The sequence below is a fragment of the Vigna unguiculata genome, chromosome 5, assembly GCF_037176805.1.
Source record: "Vigna unguiculata cultivar grain cowpea cultivar isolate G323 ecotype 2 chromosome 5, ASM3717680v1, whole genome shotgun sequence".
In the NCBI taxonomy this organism is placed as follows: domain Eukaryota; kingdom Viridiplantae; phylum Streptophyta; class Magnoliopsida; order Fabales; family Fabaceae; genus Vigna; species Vigna unguiculata.
Genome location: NC_140796.1, coordinates 3300647 through 3313431, shown reverse-complemented (window position 1 = coordinate 3313431; position 12785 = coordinate 3300647).

Genomic DNA, 12785 nt, shown 5'->3' with positions numbered 1-12785 from the left:
TGCATACGCATGCTTAGCTTTCATGCATTCTCTCTTTCACTTCCACACACCTATTTCAATACATATAAAAAGTGATTTATCATGTTTCTTTTGTTTTTTTAAGGCACGTTCTCTTTTTCTTAAAGGAACTTTAGTTTGGAATTAATTTAATTTAATTTGAATAAGAATCAATGAGTTTGTGGTGTGTTTATTTGGTAGGTTTATCTTCTTGTGAACGATACATGAAGGATTTTAAGTATCCTTAACTAGTTTTCTTTCCGACAAGGATAATTTTTAAAGAGAAAGACATTTTAACTTTGATTTTAACAAGGTAATAAGGGTATATAATGAAATTTATAGGATGATTAGACATGGATTTAAATGTTGATACTCTTATTAATGTTGATAATTTATTTGAGTTGTAGACTTAGATTTAAAATTTGAATGATTGAATTGAATCTCATTATTATATAAATGTAAAATCATTAATAAGAATTTATAATCACACATACATTTGGATCGAACATACACATACCCCAAAATTAAATATTTATTTTATATAGTAATATATTGATTTATTTATTACGAGATGTAACAAACAAGTTTGATGATTCTGAATTGTTCATTGCATACTTGAGGTAGATTACAACTTTAGATGTAATTGTCAATTTGAGGTACATTACAACTTTGTAAATGTAATTGTCACTAAAATTCCATTATCACGTTAGTATAGATAAGATAAAAAAAAATACGTGTATTTTTCTAAAAATAAAGTGATGAAAGATTAAATTATTTCTAATACTATTTGCTTATGTGTCGTATGTTTCTAAAATTTTTGGTAAAAACTCATTATTATATAAATATATAATTACTAATAAAATCTCGTTATTACATAAATATATAATTGTTAATAAATTTTTATCATCAAACAGATATAAATAAACAAAAAGTATATTTATATTTTTCTTTCGAATAAGAGTAATGATTTCATTATTAATCTATTAGAATTGTGATTAAAGATTCATTATTGTTATATACAAGAGTTAAATGTGATTTTGGTTCTTTAACTTTCAGTCAATTTCAAAATTTTTGATCAATTTAGTTCTTCATTTTTTGAATATTTAGTCCTTTTAATCAAATTTTGTTAGGTTTATCCAAATTTATTATCTAGATTTATACATGTTTGTCTAATATAAAATATCGATAAAAATTTATCATTATGTATATTATATTATAAAGTCGTCAAACTTTAAGAAAATAAAATAACTTTAAAATTAAAAAATGTCCTTAATAACAAATAATTAAATTACTCTTATAAAAAATAAAGTTAGATCGTTAAATTTATATCTTTAACTACTTGTATAAACTCATGTACGTGAAAGAAATATGGAAATGGTTATAAATATTTTGAATCATGTAACATTTACAAGCATATTGTTTTGAGTTAGTACATTGCGTTTTGCCGATATTAAGTGAAGCCATTGAATCTACACTATTAATAAAGAGGATTTTTTTTTTCTAATTTTATTCTTTAAATAATTATTTTTTAAATTAAAATAAATCCTATCATTTATTTTTTAAATGATCTTTTCTTTAAATTTAATTATTTTTTAAATTGTAATAATTTTCTTATTATTTTGTTTTTTAAATACTGTTAATTTAAATTTAATTACTTTTTTAAACTGAACTAATTATAGTTACATGCGTGTAGCCATCTGTCTTTACCAGTTAATATAATTTGGATTGACAGTTTGTTTTTACAGTAATTGGTTATTAATTGTTTATGCAGTTTGTTGATGGCTCTGAATTGTTCGGTGCATACTTGAGGTAGATTACAACTTTAGATGTAATTGGTTATTAACTTAAAAAAATAGAGTAAATTATACTTCACTTTTTTTCTAAAAATACAAGTTTACTGTACCATTTTCGTCATCCTTTATCATTATTAATATAAAAAAAATTATTCAAATAATTATTATTACTTTATTCATTTAATTATTTTAAAAAAAAATGTGTTGCGGTCCATATATTGATGAGCATGATGAAAATATTAGTTATTGATTTTACTGTAATTGTCATATCATGGGTTGCTTAAAAAATTATTTAAGTATTTGAATACTTAAAAATAAATACATAAATAATTCTTTATGTGAATTAGTGAGTCAATCCACTTAACCCACCAACCTATAATAGATTAAATCGGAATGTAAAATTTCTAACTCATTATAAAATAAATTGGATTAGATTCACTCATTTTTAACCTGACTTATAATGAGTCGATCTGTCTAACCTCTTATCTCTATATATAAGTCGTGTATTGACTATTTTAACATGTCTAATTGTAGATATCAATCTAATACATGGAATTCGGAGTAGATAATGAGGTGGAAGATCTTTCAGGGATCCTTGCGATAGGAGAACTATGAGCATTAATGGTGTTGCCAACATCAACTTTACTGAAGAATCATAAAAAGTTGTAAACAAAAAAAAAAATGTTATTTTCGTTTAGTTTGATGTTTCTGTATATAGAGACAGGATCATGCACCTAATTTTATTATATACTAGTTCGTAATTTTTGTTCAAGAAAAAAACAAACAAAAACTTGTGGTTTAAGTTCAGTTAGGGTAAGTTAATTTCCTCCTTTGATTTACACCTTTTGTTCCTTTGTAATATATAAAAACTTTCTTCGACCATTCTAACAACGGTATAATAATAGAATAATAAAAGAACAAATAAGATAAAAATTAAATATTATTATTATCTAAAAAAAATACATAGAGCATATAATTACTCATTTTTTTAACCTTCAAATTAATAGGTAAAACAATATAATAATTTCAAAAGAACTAAAGTTTAGTTCGTGGTACATTATACAATCAAATCAAATTCTCTAAATTTACATGTTTTATATTAAAAAAGTAAAAAGTTTTTGTAACTTTATGAAAAAACACATCAGTATTGTTTAGAATCCAATAAGGCATATTGTGTTGGAAAATAAGGTATCGCAAAAGATATCCATGCTTCCTTCATTCCTTATATATCGGAAACCTAAATTTGTTTCTCTTATGTTAGTTTCGCTTCATGTCTCTCATGCATAGCTGATTTTTTGCCGCAGATATATGGTTTTCAAAATGGTGCAATAATTCGTTGAGCTTGAGCCGTAAGGGTTGCGTGAGAGTTTTTGAGTTTGTTACAAAGATTTTCTCAATGAGTTATGGGATATTTCACCCTTCCTATTCTCATCCTTCACTTATAAATAAATGCTTCAATCCTCTTCCAAAAACACACTTTTTCTCATCTCTCTCATTTTCTTATCTTGTTTTATTTCTTTCTTTCCTTCCTAGGTTATTTACTCTTCTAAGAGATAATCTTGCTAGTTTCAGATTCCTTGAAAATAGCCCAGATATTCCTTTTCTATCCTAAGAGACTTACACAACACATCATGGACAATCCTTAAGGCCCAGTGATTATATGCACTTCAAGAAATTCATATAGTTTGTTTTTTCACTAGCAAATTTAGATATGTAAATGTGAGAATACCAATGATCATTCTAAAGATTAATACAATCATCCTTACCTAATTCCAAAAAATATTTTCAAAAACAATATCATATGCATCCTTTATACCATGCCAACTTGACAATGATTTAGGAAACATATATTTTTTATACTTTTAGACTTAACAAATCTAATACGCATGAGTTCAGTCCAAGTCATTTTTTCATAAGCAAACTCTCAAGCTAAACATAATAGATAGGCTTTATTCTCCAATTGAATGTTAGTAACCTCCAAACCACCATTAATTAGAACCATACAAGATGGACCATTTAACTCTCACTAGTACAGGGAAGGAAAACGATAGCGGTTATTTTCCACTTTTGTCTTCGGGTTAATTACAAAAATTCCACCACGTGTTTATATGCAGCGGGTGCGCAGGAACTAGGGATGTCAACGGGGCGAGTAGGGTACGGGTAATAGCTCCCTCGTACCCTACTCGCTGGATAAATATCGGCCTCGTACCCGTATCCATATCCGTCGAGTATCCGTTATGCGGATACCCGCCTATTTTTTTCATATCCGCGGATATCCATGGGTACTCACGGGTATTTGCAAAATTATTTAAAAAACAAATATTTAATTATAAATTCAAATAAAATAAAATAAAAATACATCACTATCATAAATTTTAAATAAAGTTCAAATGAATTCAAGTTGATACAAGTCCAAATAATTGTAAAAGTAAATATAAAATGACGTTAAACACGATGGAAATTCTTTAATTAGTGTTTTGATCAACAAACTCACTTTCTCCTATTGATTCCTAAAATATAAACAAAATAAACAAATAATAAACCTCAATTGACGCGTGCCAAGTATTCTTATTTTGATTCTATCATTTGACAACAAGCATATCATAAACGTCATTGTCTATATAAGGTTTGATGTATATGTGCAATGTCAAAGAAAGAAAAGAGAAGAATGTCAAGGTGTGTAAGTTTAGCGGGTACGGGTATCCACGGGTATGGATACTATTTTATCCATACCTACTATGATATCCATACCCGCCCCGTTAACATACGAGTATCAAAAATAACCGTACCCGCGGGTAGCGGGTACCCATTTTTAATATCCATTTTCTATCCGTTGCAGGTTTTATTCGCGGATACCAGCGGGTATGAATTTTTTTAACATCCCTAGCAGGAACCAAGGCATATACTGCAGTGTAAAAACTCTAAAATGTATAACAGTAGTATGCATACATATAGAAGAATGAATGGAAGTCTGTATATTATGTGAAATGAATGAATGTATTTATACACAGTACAGAAGCAAAAAAAATGAAAGCAATTATCATATAACAGTACTAACTGTTTTAACTAACTAAGGTTCAATTTTGACTTATTCCTAACACACCCCCTTAAGTCAAAACAGGTTTTACAACTCCAATAGATTGTCTCAGATACCTAAACCTCTCCCCTTTTAAGGCTTTGGTAAAGATATCTGCCAACTGAACCTCAGATTTACAGTAAACAATTTCAAGCTTCTCTTGATTGACTTGTTCCCTCAAAAAATGGAACCTAGTTTCAATGTGCTTGCTCCTACCATGAGTAGCAGGATGTTTTGCTAGATCTATAGCAGATTTATTGTCCACCATTAATTTTGGACAGCTATTCATCTTCACCTTTAACTCTTCCAAGAGCATTGCTAACCATGCAGCTTGGCACGCAGCTTGAGAAGCAGAAATGTATTCTGCTTCACAAGAGGAAAGAGCTACAACAGGTTCTTTCACGGAATGCCATGAGACAGGTGACCCACAGAGGAAAAATATGTAACCAGTAGTGGACTTCCTATCAATCTGATCTTCGCACCAATCAGCATCTGCGTACCCCTTCAGTTCAACACTTCCTTCGCACCCTTTATTTGGAAACAGCAAGCCAAGGTTCTTTGTCCCTTGCACATAACGCATGATACGTTTCACAGCATTCATGTGGGTTTGTTTAGGTTCCTGCATGAATCTACTCACTATTCCAACTGAAAAACTCAGGTCAGGTCTTGTACAACATAAATACCTCAAGCACCCAACCATTTTCCTGAATTCTGATTCATCCACAGGTTCATCATCTTCATTCTTTCCCAACTTCAACCCTGTTTCCATCGGTGTAGCTGTTATGTTGCAGTCTTGAAGCTTGAACCTGCTCAACAGGTCTTTCGCATACTTCGCCTAGTGCATTAACATTCCATGATCTGTCTGCATGAACTCAATTCCCAAAAAATAATTGAGTTCCCCCAAGTCACTCATTTCAAACTCAGTGGTCATCTGATGTTTGAACTGATTGATATATTCCGCTTTACTTCCTATGACAAGCATGTCATCCACGTAGAGGCATACGAGCAACTTTTCTTCTTGACCATTGCTGATCCAATACTTCACGTATAATCCTTGCTCCGTGGTGCATCTTTCAAAGCCAATCTGATGCATAAACTGATCAATTCTTTTGTTCCAAGCCCGCGGGGCTTGTTTCAAGCCATAAAGAGCTTTGATTAACTTGTAAACTTTCAGTTTATCATCCTTAACCTCAAATCCTGGCGGTTGAGTTACGTATACCTCCTCTTCAAGCAACCCATTTAGAAAAGCTGCTTTTACATCTAACTGATGCATTCTCCACTTGTTTAATGTTGCAATAGCTATAATTACTCGGATTGAATCAAGCCTAGCAACGGGTGCATATATTTCTCCAAAATCAGTTCCAGCCTTTTGCAAGTATCCTTTAGCCACTAACCTGGCTTTATGCCTTATCACTTCTCCCTTGGGATTGACTTTAACCTTGAATACCCACTTCAGTGCTATAGGCCTTTTATGCGGTGGGAGATTAACCAAATCTCCACGTTCCATTACATTCAATGGACTCTATCTCCTCACACATCGCTTTTCTCCATTTTTCATCCCGCACAGCATCCTCAAATTCCACTGGCTCCGCCTCTACTGCCAATGCAAAATGCACTGGGTTTCCTTCTTTAGTAACAACACCAAACAGTTCATAATCTCTGAAACGAGTTGGTTGTTGTCCTTGACGTTGGGATCTTCGAAGCTGCTGAACATCTTCTTCGGGTTCAATCTCGCCAGAATCTGCTACATCATCAGGTTCTAGCGCAATAACTGGGACCACCTCTGCTGCCTCATTCACCTTATTTTCCTCCCACTCCCAACTAGAGGCTTCATCAAAAACTACATTTCTGTTGATAGTTACACTCTTGGTTTCTGGGTCAAACAGCTTATATCCTCCAGTAGTGTGATAACCAATCATCACCATAGGCTTTCCTTTGTCGTCTAATTTGGTTCGCTGCACTTCAGGCACTTTATGGAAACACAGGGAACCAAAAACTCTCAAATGCTTGACATCTGGCTTCTGTTTTGACCAGGCTTCTTCTGGTGTAATTCCCTCCAACCTCTTCGTAGGTGTGCAATTTAGAATATAGGTTGATGTTGCAATTGCTTCTCCCCACATATACATAGGCACGTTTTTACTTTTGAGCATACATCGAACCATGTTGAGGAGAGTTCTATTTCTCCTCTCAGCGGTTCCGTTATGTTGCGGTGTGTGAGGCAGTGTAACCTCGTGTGTGATTCCCATTTCAGCCAGGAAGTTTTGAAACTCCAGTGAGTTATACTCACCTCCTCCATCAGACCGTAGTCGCTGTATCATGCAACCACTCTGTTTTTCAGCGAGAGTCTTAAACCTCCTGAATGTGTCAAAGACCTCGTTTTTGCGCTTTAGGCAAAACGTCCACAACTTCCTGGTGTAGTCGTCCGTGAAGGTCACAATATCGACTGCCCCCAGGTGTTTCCACAAGCAATGGTCCGCAAAGATCAGAATATATCAGTTCTAACTCCTTCGTTGTTTTGGTGGCAACGAATTTGTTGAACTTGCTCTTCATTTGCTTGCATTGCACACAGTCATGACACACTTCTTCTGGCACAGACACGCGAGGCATCCCTTCAACCATTCCTTTAACGCTCAGTTCACTCAAATTTTGAAGTTCAGGTGACCAAAGCGTAGGTGCCACAGCCACTCTTCTCTGTTCACTGCAGTTGCAAAACACTTATGGTTTAACGTAGTCATTTTTACCTTAAACGTACGATTGGATGATAGTGCAGCACAAATGGCAAGCTTCTTTGTTTGATCATAGACCCGTAGGGAATTCTCCTCCAGAACCATCTTGAACCCTTTCTGCATTAACTGGCCAAGACTCAGCAAATTGGTTCGTAACCCAGGGACATACAGGACGTCGTCGACTATGACTTCTTCTCCGTCGAAGCTTCTTAGCACGACCCGTCCATTCCCTTCTGCATGCAAACAGTTGTCGTCTGCAAATTGCACCCGTTCTTGAGTCTCATTACTCAATTTCACAAACCACTCCCTCTGGCCAGTCATATGGGTAGAACACCCAGAATCAAGATACCATGCGTCATCATCATTGTCTTCGTTCTTGGTATGAACCATGAGTAAGACAGCTTTAGAATCGGACGACTCTTCTTGCGCGAGATTTGCCTGGGACTGAGGCTTGGGTTTGTTTTTCGCTCCATCACCATGCCAGCAGTCGCGTGCGAAGTGGCCATACTTCTGGCAGTTATAGCATTTCACTCGCTTTTTGTCAAACACCTTGTCTTTACTCCCATTCCCGCCTTGCTTCGATTCACCATCTTTCGACTCTGGATCAGTCTTCTTCTTGGATTTGTGACCCTTCTTGGTATCTTTCTTTGGCTTCGATGAAGTTCTTGCTTGAAGAACCAACTCCTGATACGATTTGCGATCACTCATGCGCAGTTCGTGAGCCTCCAACGAGTGCTGCAATTCTTGAATACTCAGCGTGTCGATGTCCTTTGTTTCTTCAATTGTGATAACAAGATGATCGAACTTTGGATGCAAAGAACGAAGAATCTTGTTTACCACGTGTTCTTGAGACAATGTCTCGTTACAGCTTTTCATGGCGTTAACCACACTCTGAACTTTGTTGAAGTAACTCGCCACAGATTCGTTGTCCTCCATTATCAAGAACTCAAAGCTTCTACGTAGGGCCTGCAACTTCACTCGCTTGTGCTTGTCACTATCTCCGTAAGTCTTGATGAGAATCTCCCATATTTCTTTAGCCGTTTCAGCCATTGAAATTTTGTTAAAGATCTCAGAATTCACACATTGATATAGCAAATACCTGGCTTTGCTATCCATCTTCTGCATGTGTTTGTAATTCCTCTTCTCTTCGTATGATGCCTTGCTACCGGGATCGACGACGCCAACTTCGATCACCTCGGCCACATCTTGGAATCCAAACACCGTGCGCATTTTTATCTTCCAATCATCAAAACAGCTTCCATCGAACATGGGCAACCCTCTAGGAATGAATCCACCAAGTCCAGCCATGATTCTTGAACGTTTCTTGAAGAATCGCTATAGGTTTCTTGAACCTCACACGTGCTTCACAAAGAGCACCCTGAATCGTCAAGACACGCCACACACAGTCTGACAGAATCACAGACAAAAGAACCACTTCTCAACGCACGTACTAGAAGACCCCCCCCCCTCTGAACCAACCTTGCTCTTGATATCATATAATAGTACTATGCACACATATAGAAGAATGAATGGAAGTCTGTATATTATGTGAAATGAATGAACGTATTTATACACAGTACAAAAGCAAAAAAAAATGAAAGCAACTATCATATGACAGTACTAACTGTTTTAACTAACTAAGGTTCAGTTTTGACTTATTCCTAACAAAATGCACTAGTGTCTGTGACCAATCATTGTTTTTGTGTATCACTAGTCCAAAAACAAAATTTTGATTCCATTGTTCCACCTCAAGAAAAAAAGCTTAATATTAAGCCATTTGTAAACCTGGAAGCTATAAAGCAATAAGCCAACAATTATCGAATTTACTAGTTAAATTCTTCCCATTATATTAAGTAATATCTCTTTCCAAAAAACAAACTTACTACGAATCTTATCAACCAAGGCTGAAAAAATCGTGCCTTAGGAGCCCCCACAAAAATTGACACGCTTAAATACGAAAAATGAAGAGATCCTTGATTATAAGAGAGAAGACACTTGAGATGTCTCACAAAAGAAACATAAACATTAGTAGTGTAAAAACAACTTTTTGCAGGACTCACCCATTAACTAGAGAAAGTGTAGTACTCATGTAAGAAATATTTCAGATATTGCATGGTTCTAGTATCTCGTATACAAAAATTAAATATATCATCAACATAGAAAGTATGACAAGGAAATTGTATCTCTCATGACCAATCATAAGAAACATAAACTTCTTAGAAATAAATTCTAGAATGCCCCTATTCAAAACTCCTCATCAAAACAAAAAACAGAGGAAATATTAGACCACAAGTGAAGTAATCAACCAAACCATCATTAACCCAAATAAAAAGATGAGCATATTGCAAAATACGAAGAATGCACATTAAAAAACCTTCATGAAAACCAAAACAGTTCAACACTTAAGTTAAGAAATCTCAATTGATAGTATAAAAATCTTAATAGTTACATTATTAGTAACTTTAGAAGTAATACAAATACAATATTTAACACTTATTTCTTTAAAAAAAACTATTTTGATTAAGTATGATAATCTTATTAGCACAGTCTCCGTAAATCTATAAGCTAAAATTTTTGGAATGAAAATTAGCCGGTAGTTTTATTTCTCTGTTAAGCCCCGCTACCCCTTAGTTTTACATTGAGGATAGAAATATATTTACTAGTATAAGTGGAGGAGCAACGGAAGGTAAAAGGTGATGATAGTTATCCGCCTCTTTAATATAATTAGTGCATCTTGGTCCAAGGAGAATATTAAAAGAAGACATTCCTGGACAATGTCACAGAATTTGTCTCCACATTTTTGTGTTTTAACTGGTTCTAGGTAACATTTTCCAAAAAAACTGCACCCTTCTCCATAATATATTCGATGTGTTAATCTATTGAATTTTATACTTCAATTGTTTTCTTTTAGTAAAAGACAAGAAAAAAAAATATTATGTATATAAATTAAATATTTAAGAAAATTTATATAAATATGGACTTTTATATATATATATATATATATATATATATATATATATATATATATATATATTTTATCTGTAAAAGATTTGATTCGTAGAGATAAAAATAAATAATACTTAAATTAATACATTTTTCTAATATGTATATAGAGATACAATTATTTAAAAATATATATATGATATAATATATTTTTAATGGAAAGGATTAACTTCCTCCTCCATAAGTAAATTCTATAACGTTTATTTAATAGTTTTTATACAGAATAAAAAATTAATAAATTTAATCGTTATACCATGAGATATCATCTTAATATTTATAATTTTTTTTTTATATTTACGTATGTTAAACTTTATATAAATTTAATTTTCATATATCTTTCATGTATCATGTATCTTTCATGATCCATTTATTCAACATTTTTTATTTCAAAAAGTATATTTATCGTACGTTTAAAATAAAATTGATTAATTGAAATAGTAAATAATTTTGAAAAAACCTCTCATATCAACCACTGCAACAGTTGGGTGAATAAAATCCAATATCTAGAACAAAATATCAAGTGAAATAAATTTAAAAACAATATTCTCCTCAACAACGTAAATATATCTCCTCTCTTATTTATAAAAAAATAAAAATAAAATCACAACTGCTGCATATATAATGGCCAAATTTATATGTATTTAAGAATTGAGGTGTCCAGATTCAATTGGTTGAGTCATCAATTTCATTTTCTTAAAATACATATAATATATTTTATTTATATTAAACCAAGTACTCTTCAAATTATGTTTATTTTTTCACTCCAATTACAGTACAATTTATAATTTCTATTATTATAGTTGAAATAGGTCTTAGTTAGACATTGAAATCACTCATTAACCATAATAAATTTATAAAAATACAATAATTAAATTGTGTTAATGATATTTAAGCTTAAACCTTGTACAACAAATAGTATGTACAAATAAAACTGTACTATTATTACACATGTTTAATTAATGCAACAACCACGAAAATAATTTTACAATCAATTGCTGGCACTGCATCATTAAATTTTGCATTAATTACATAAATGAGTCTTTATGTTAACGTTAGGTTTTAAGTTTTAGATGATGTGATAATTAAGATATATAAATAGTTTTTATTTACATATAGATATTTACCACAGTGGAGGGATACGATGGCGACACGTGTCATGCATGGGCACAGTGATCATTAAATAAGATCATTAAAAGTAGATTGGACCATATGACAATGCTGGAGCTGGCAGTGATGAAGGAAAATTTAAGGGTGTGTCCCCATTGTCCCTTCAAACCTTCCCTCACACACCACACACCCTCATTTAAGTTTTCTATTTTCGCCCCCTTTTTTCATCACGGGGCCCCTTTTTGGTCTTTTCACCACCACACCATTCAATAACCCCTGCCCCAACCCTAAAGTCCCACCCCCATAAATTGCCCCTACACCTCCCAAATTACTAAACTGCCCCCCCTCCCTCTTCAATGAACCTCAATGTTGCCCCCTTTTTTTTTGTTCAACACTTGTGAGAACAAACATGGCTCTTGTTATGCCCTTTTGGTTTAGCTAGGTCATGTGCTTTTTCCAAGTAATAATATCACAATCAATTTCAAGGAAATTAGATCAAGATGAACCTTTTTGTATCCACCCCTAATATTTATTGTAGCTCCATTATGTAAATTGCAAAATCATTTTTTATGGTAAGTTATGATTGTAAGCACTATTTTCAATCTCTCATTAAAAATTATTAACTTTTAATATATATGCTTGTTTATTTACAAAAAAATAATATTTATTTATAATTTTTAATTTGTCTATATTTCATGAAATGTATGTTTATATGGGTTTTCACTACTAGAAATTCTCATATTACATGTGATTTTTCTTACAAGTTTGTTAAAAAAATTTGCAAGAAAAAATATTTTTCTACCATTTTTCTAAGAATTTTAATTGGCAGGTAATTCTTTCGTGAGTAATCATTTCCTACAAAATTATAAAATTTGCAAGTATTTCATACAAAATTTGTTTCGAAAAGTGTTTTATACAAAATATTTTGCAAGAAAATTGGTACCAATTTCTTGTAAATTTTTTTACAACAAAATTTGTAAATATTTCCTATGAAAAAAAATTCAAAACAAAATTGACAAAGAATATGAATTTTTTAGTAGTATTTGTGTGATATTTCCATATTTTGTATATTTAATAATTGTT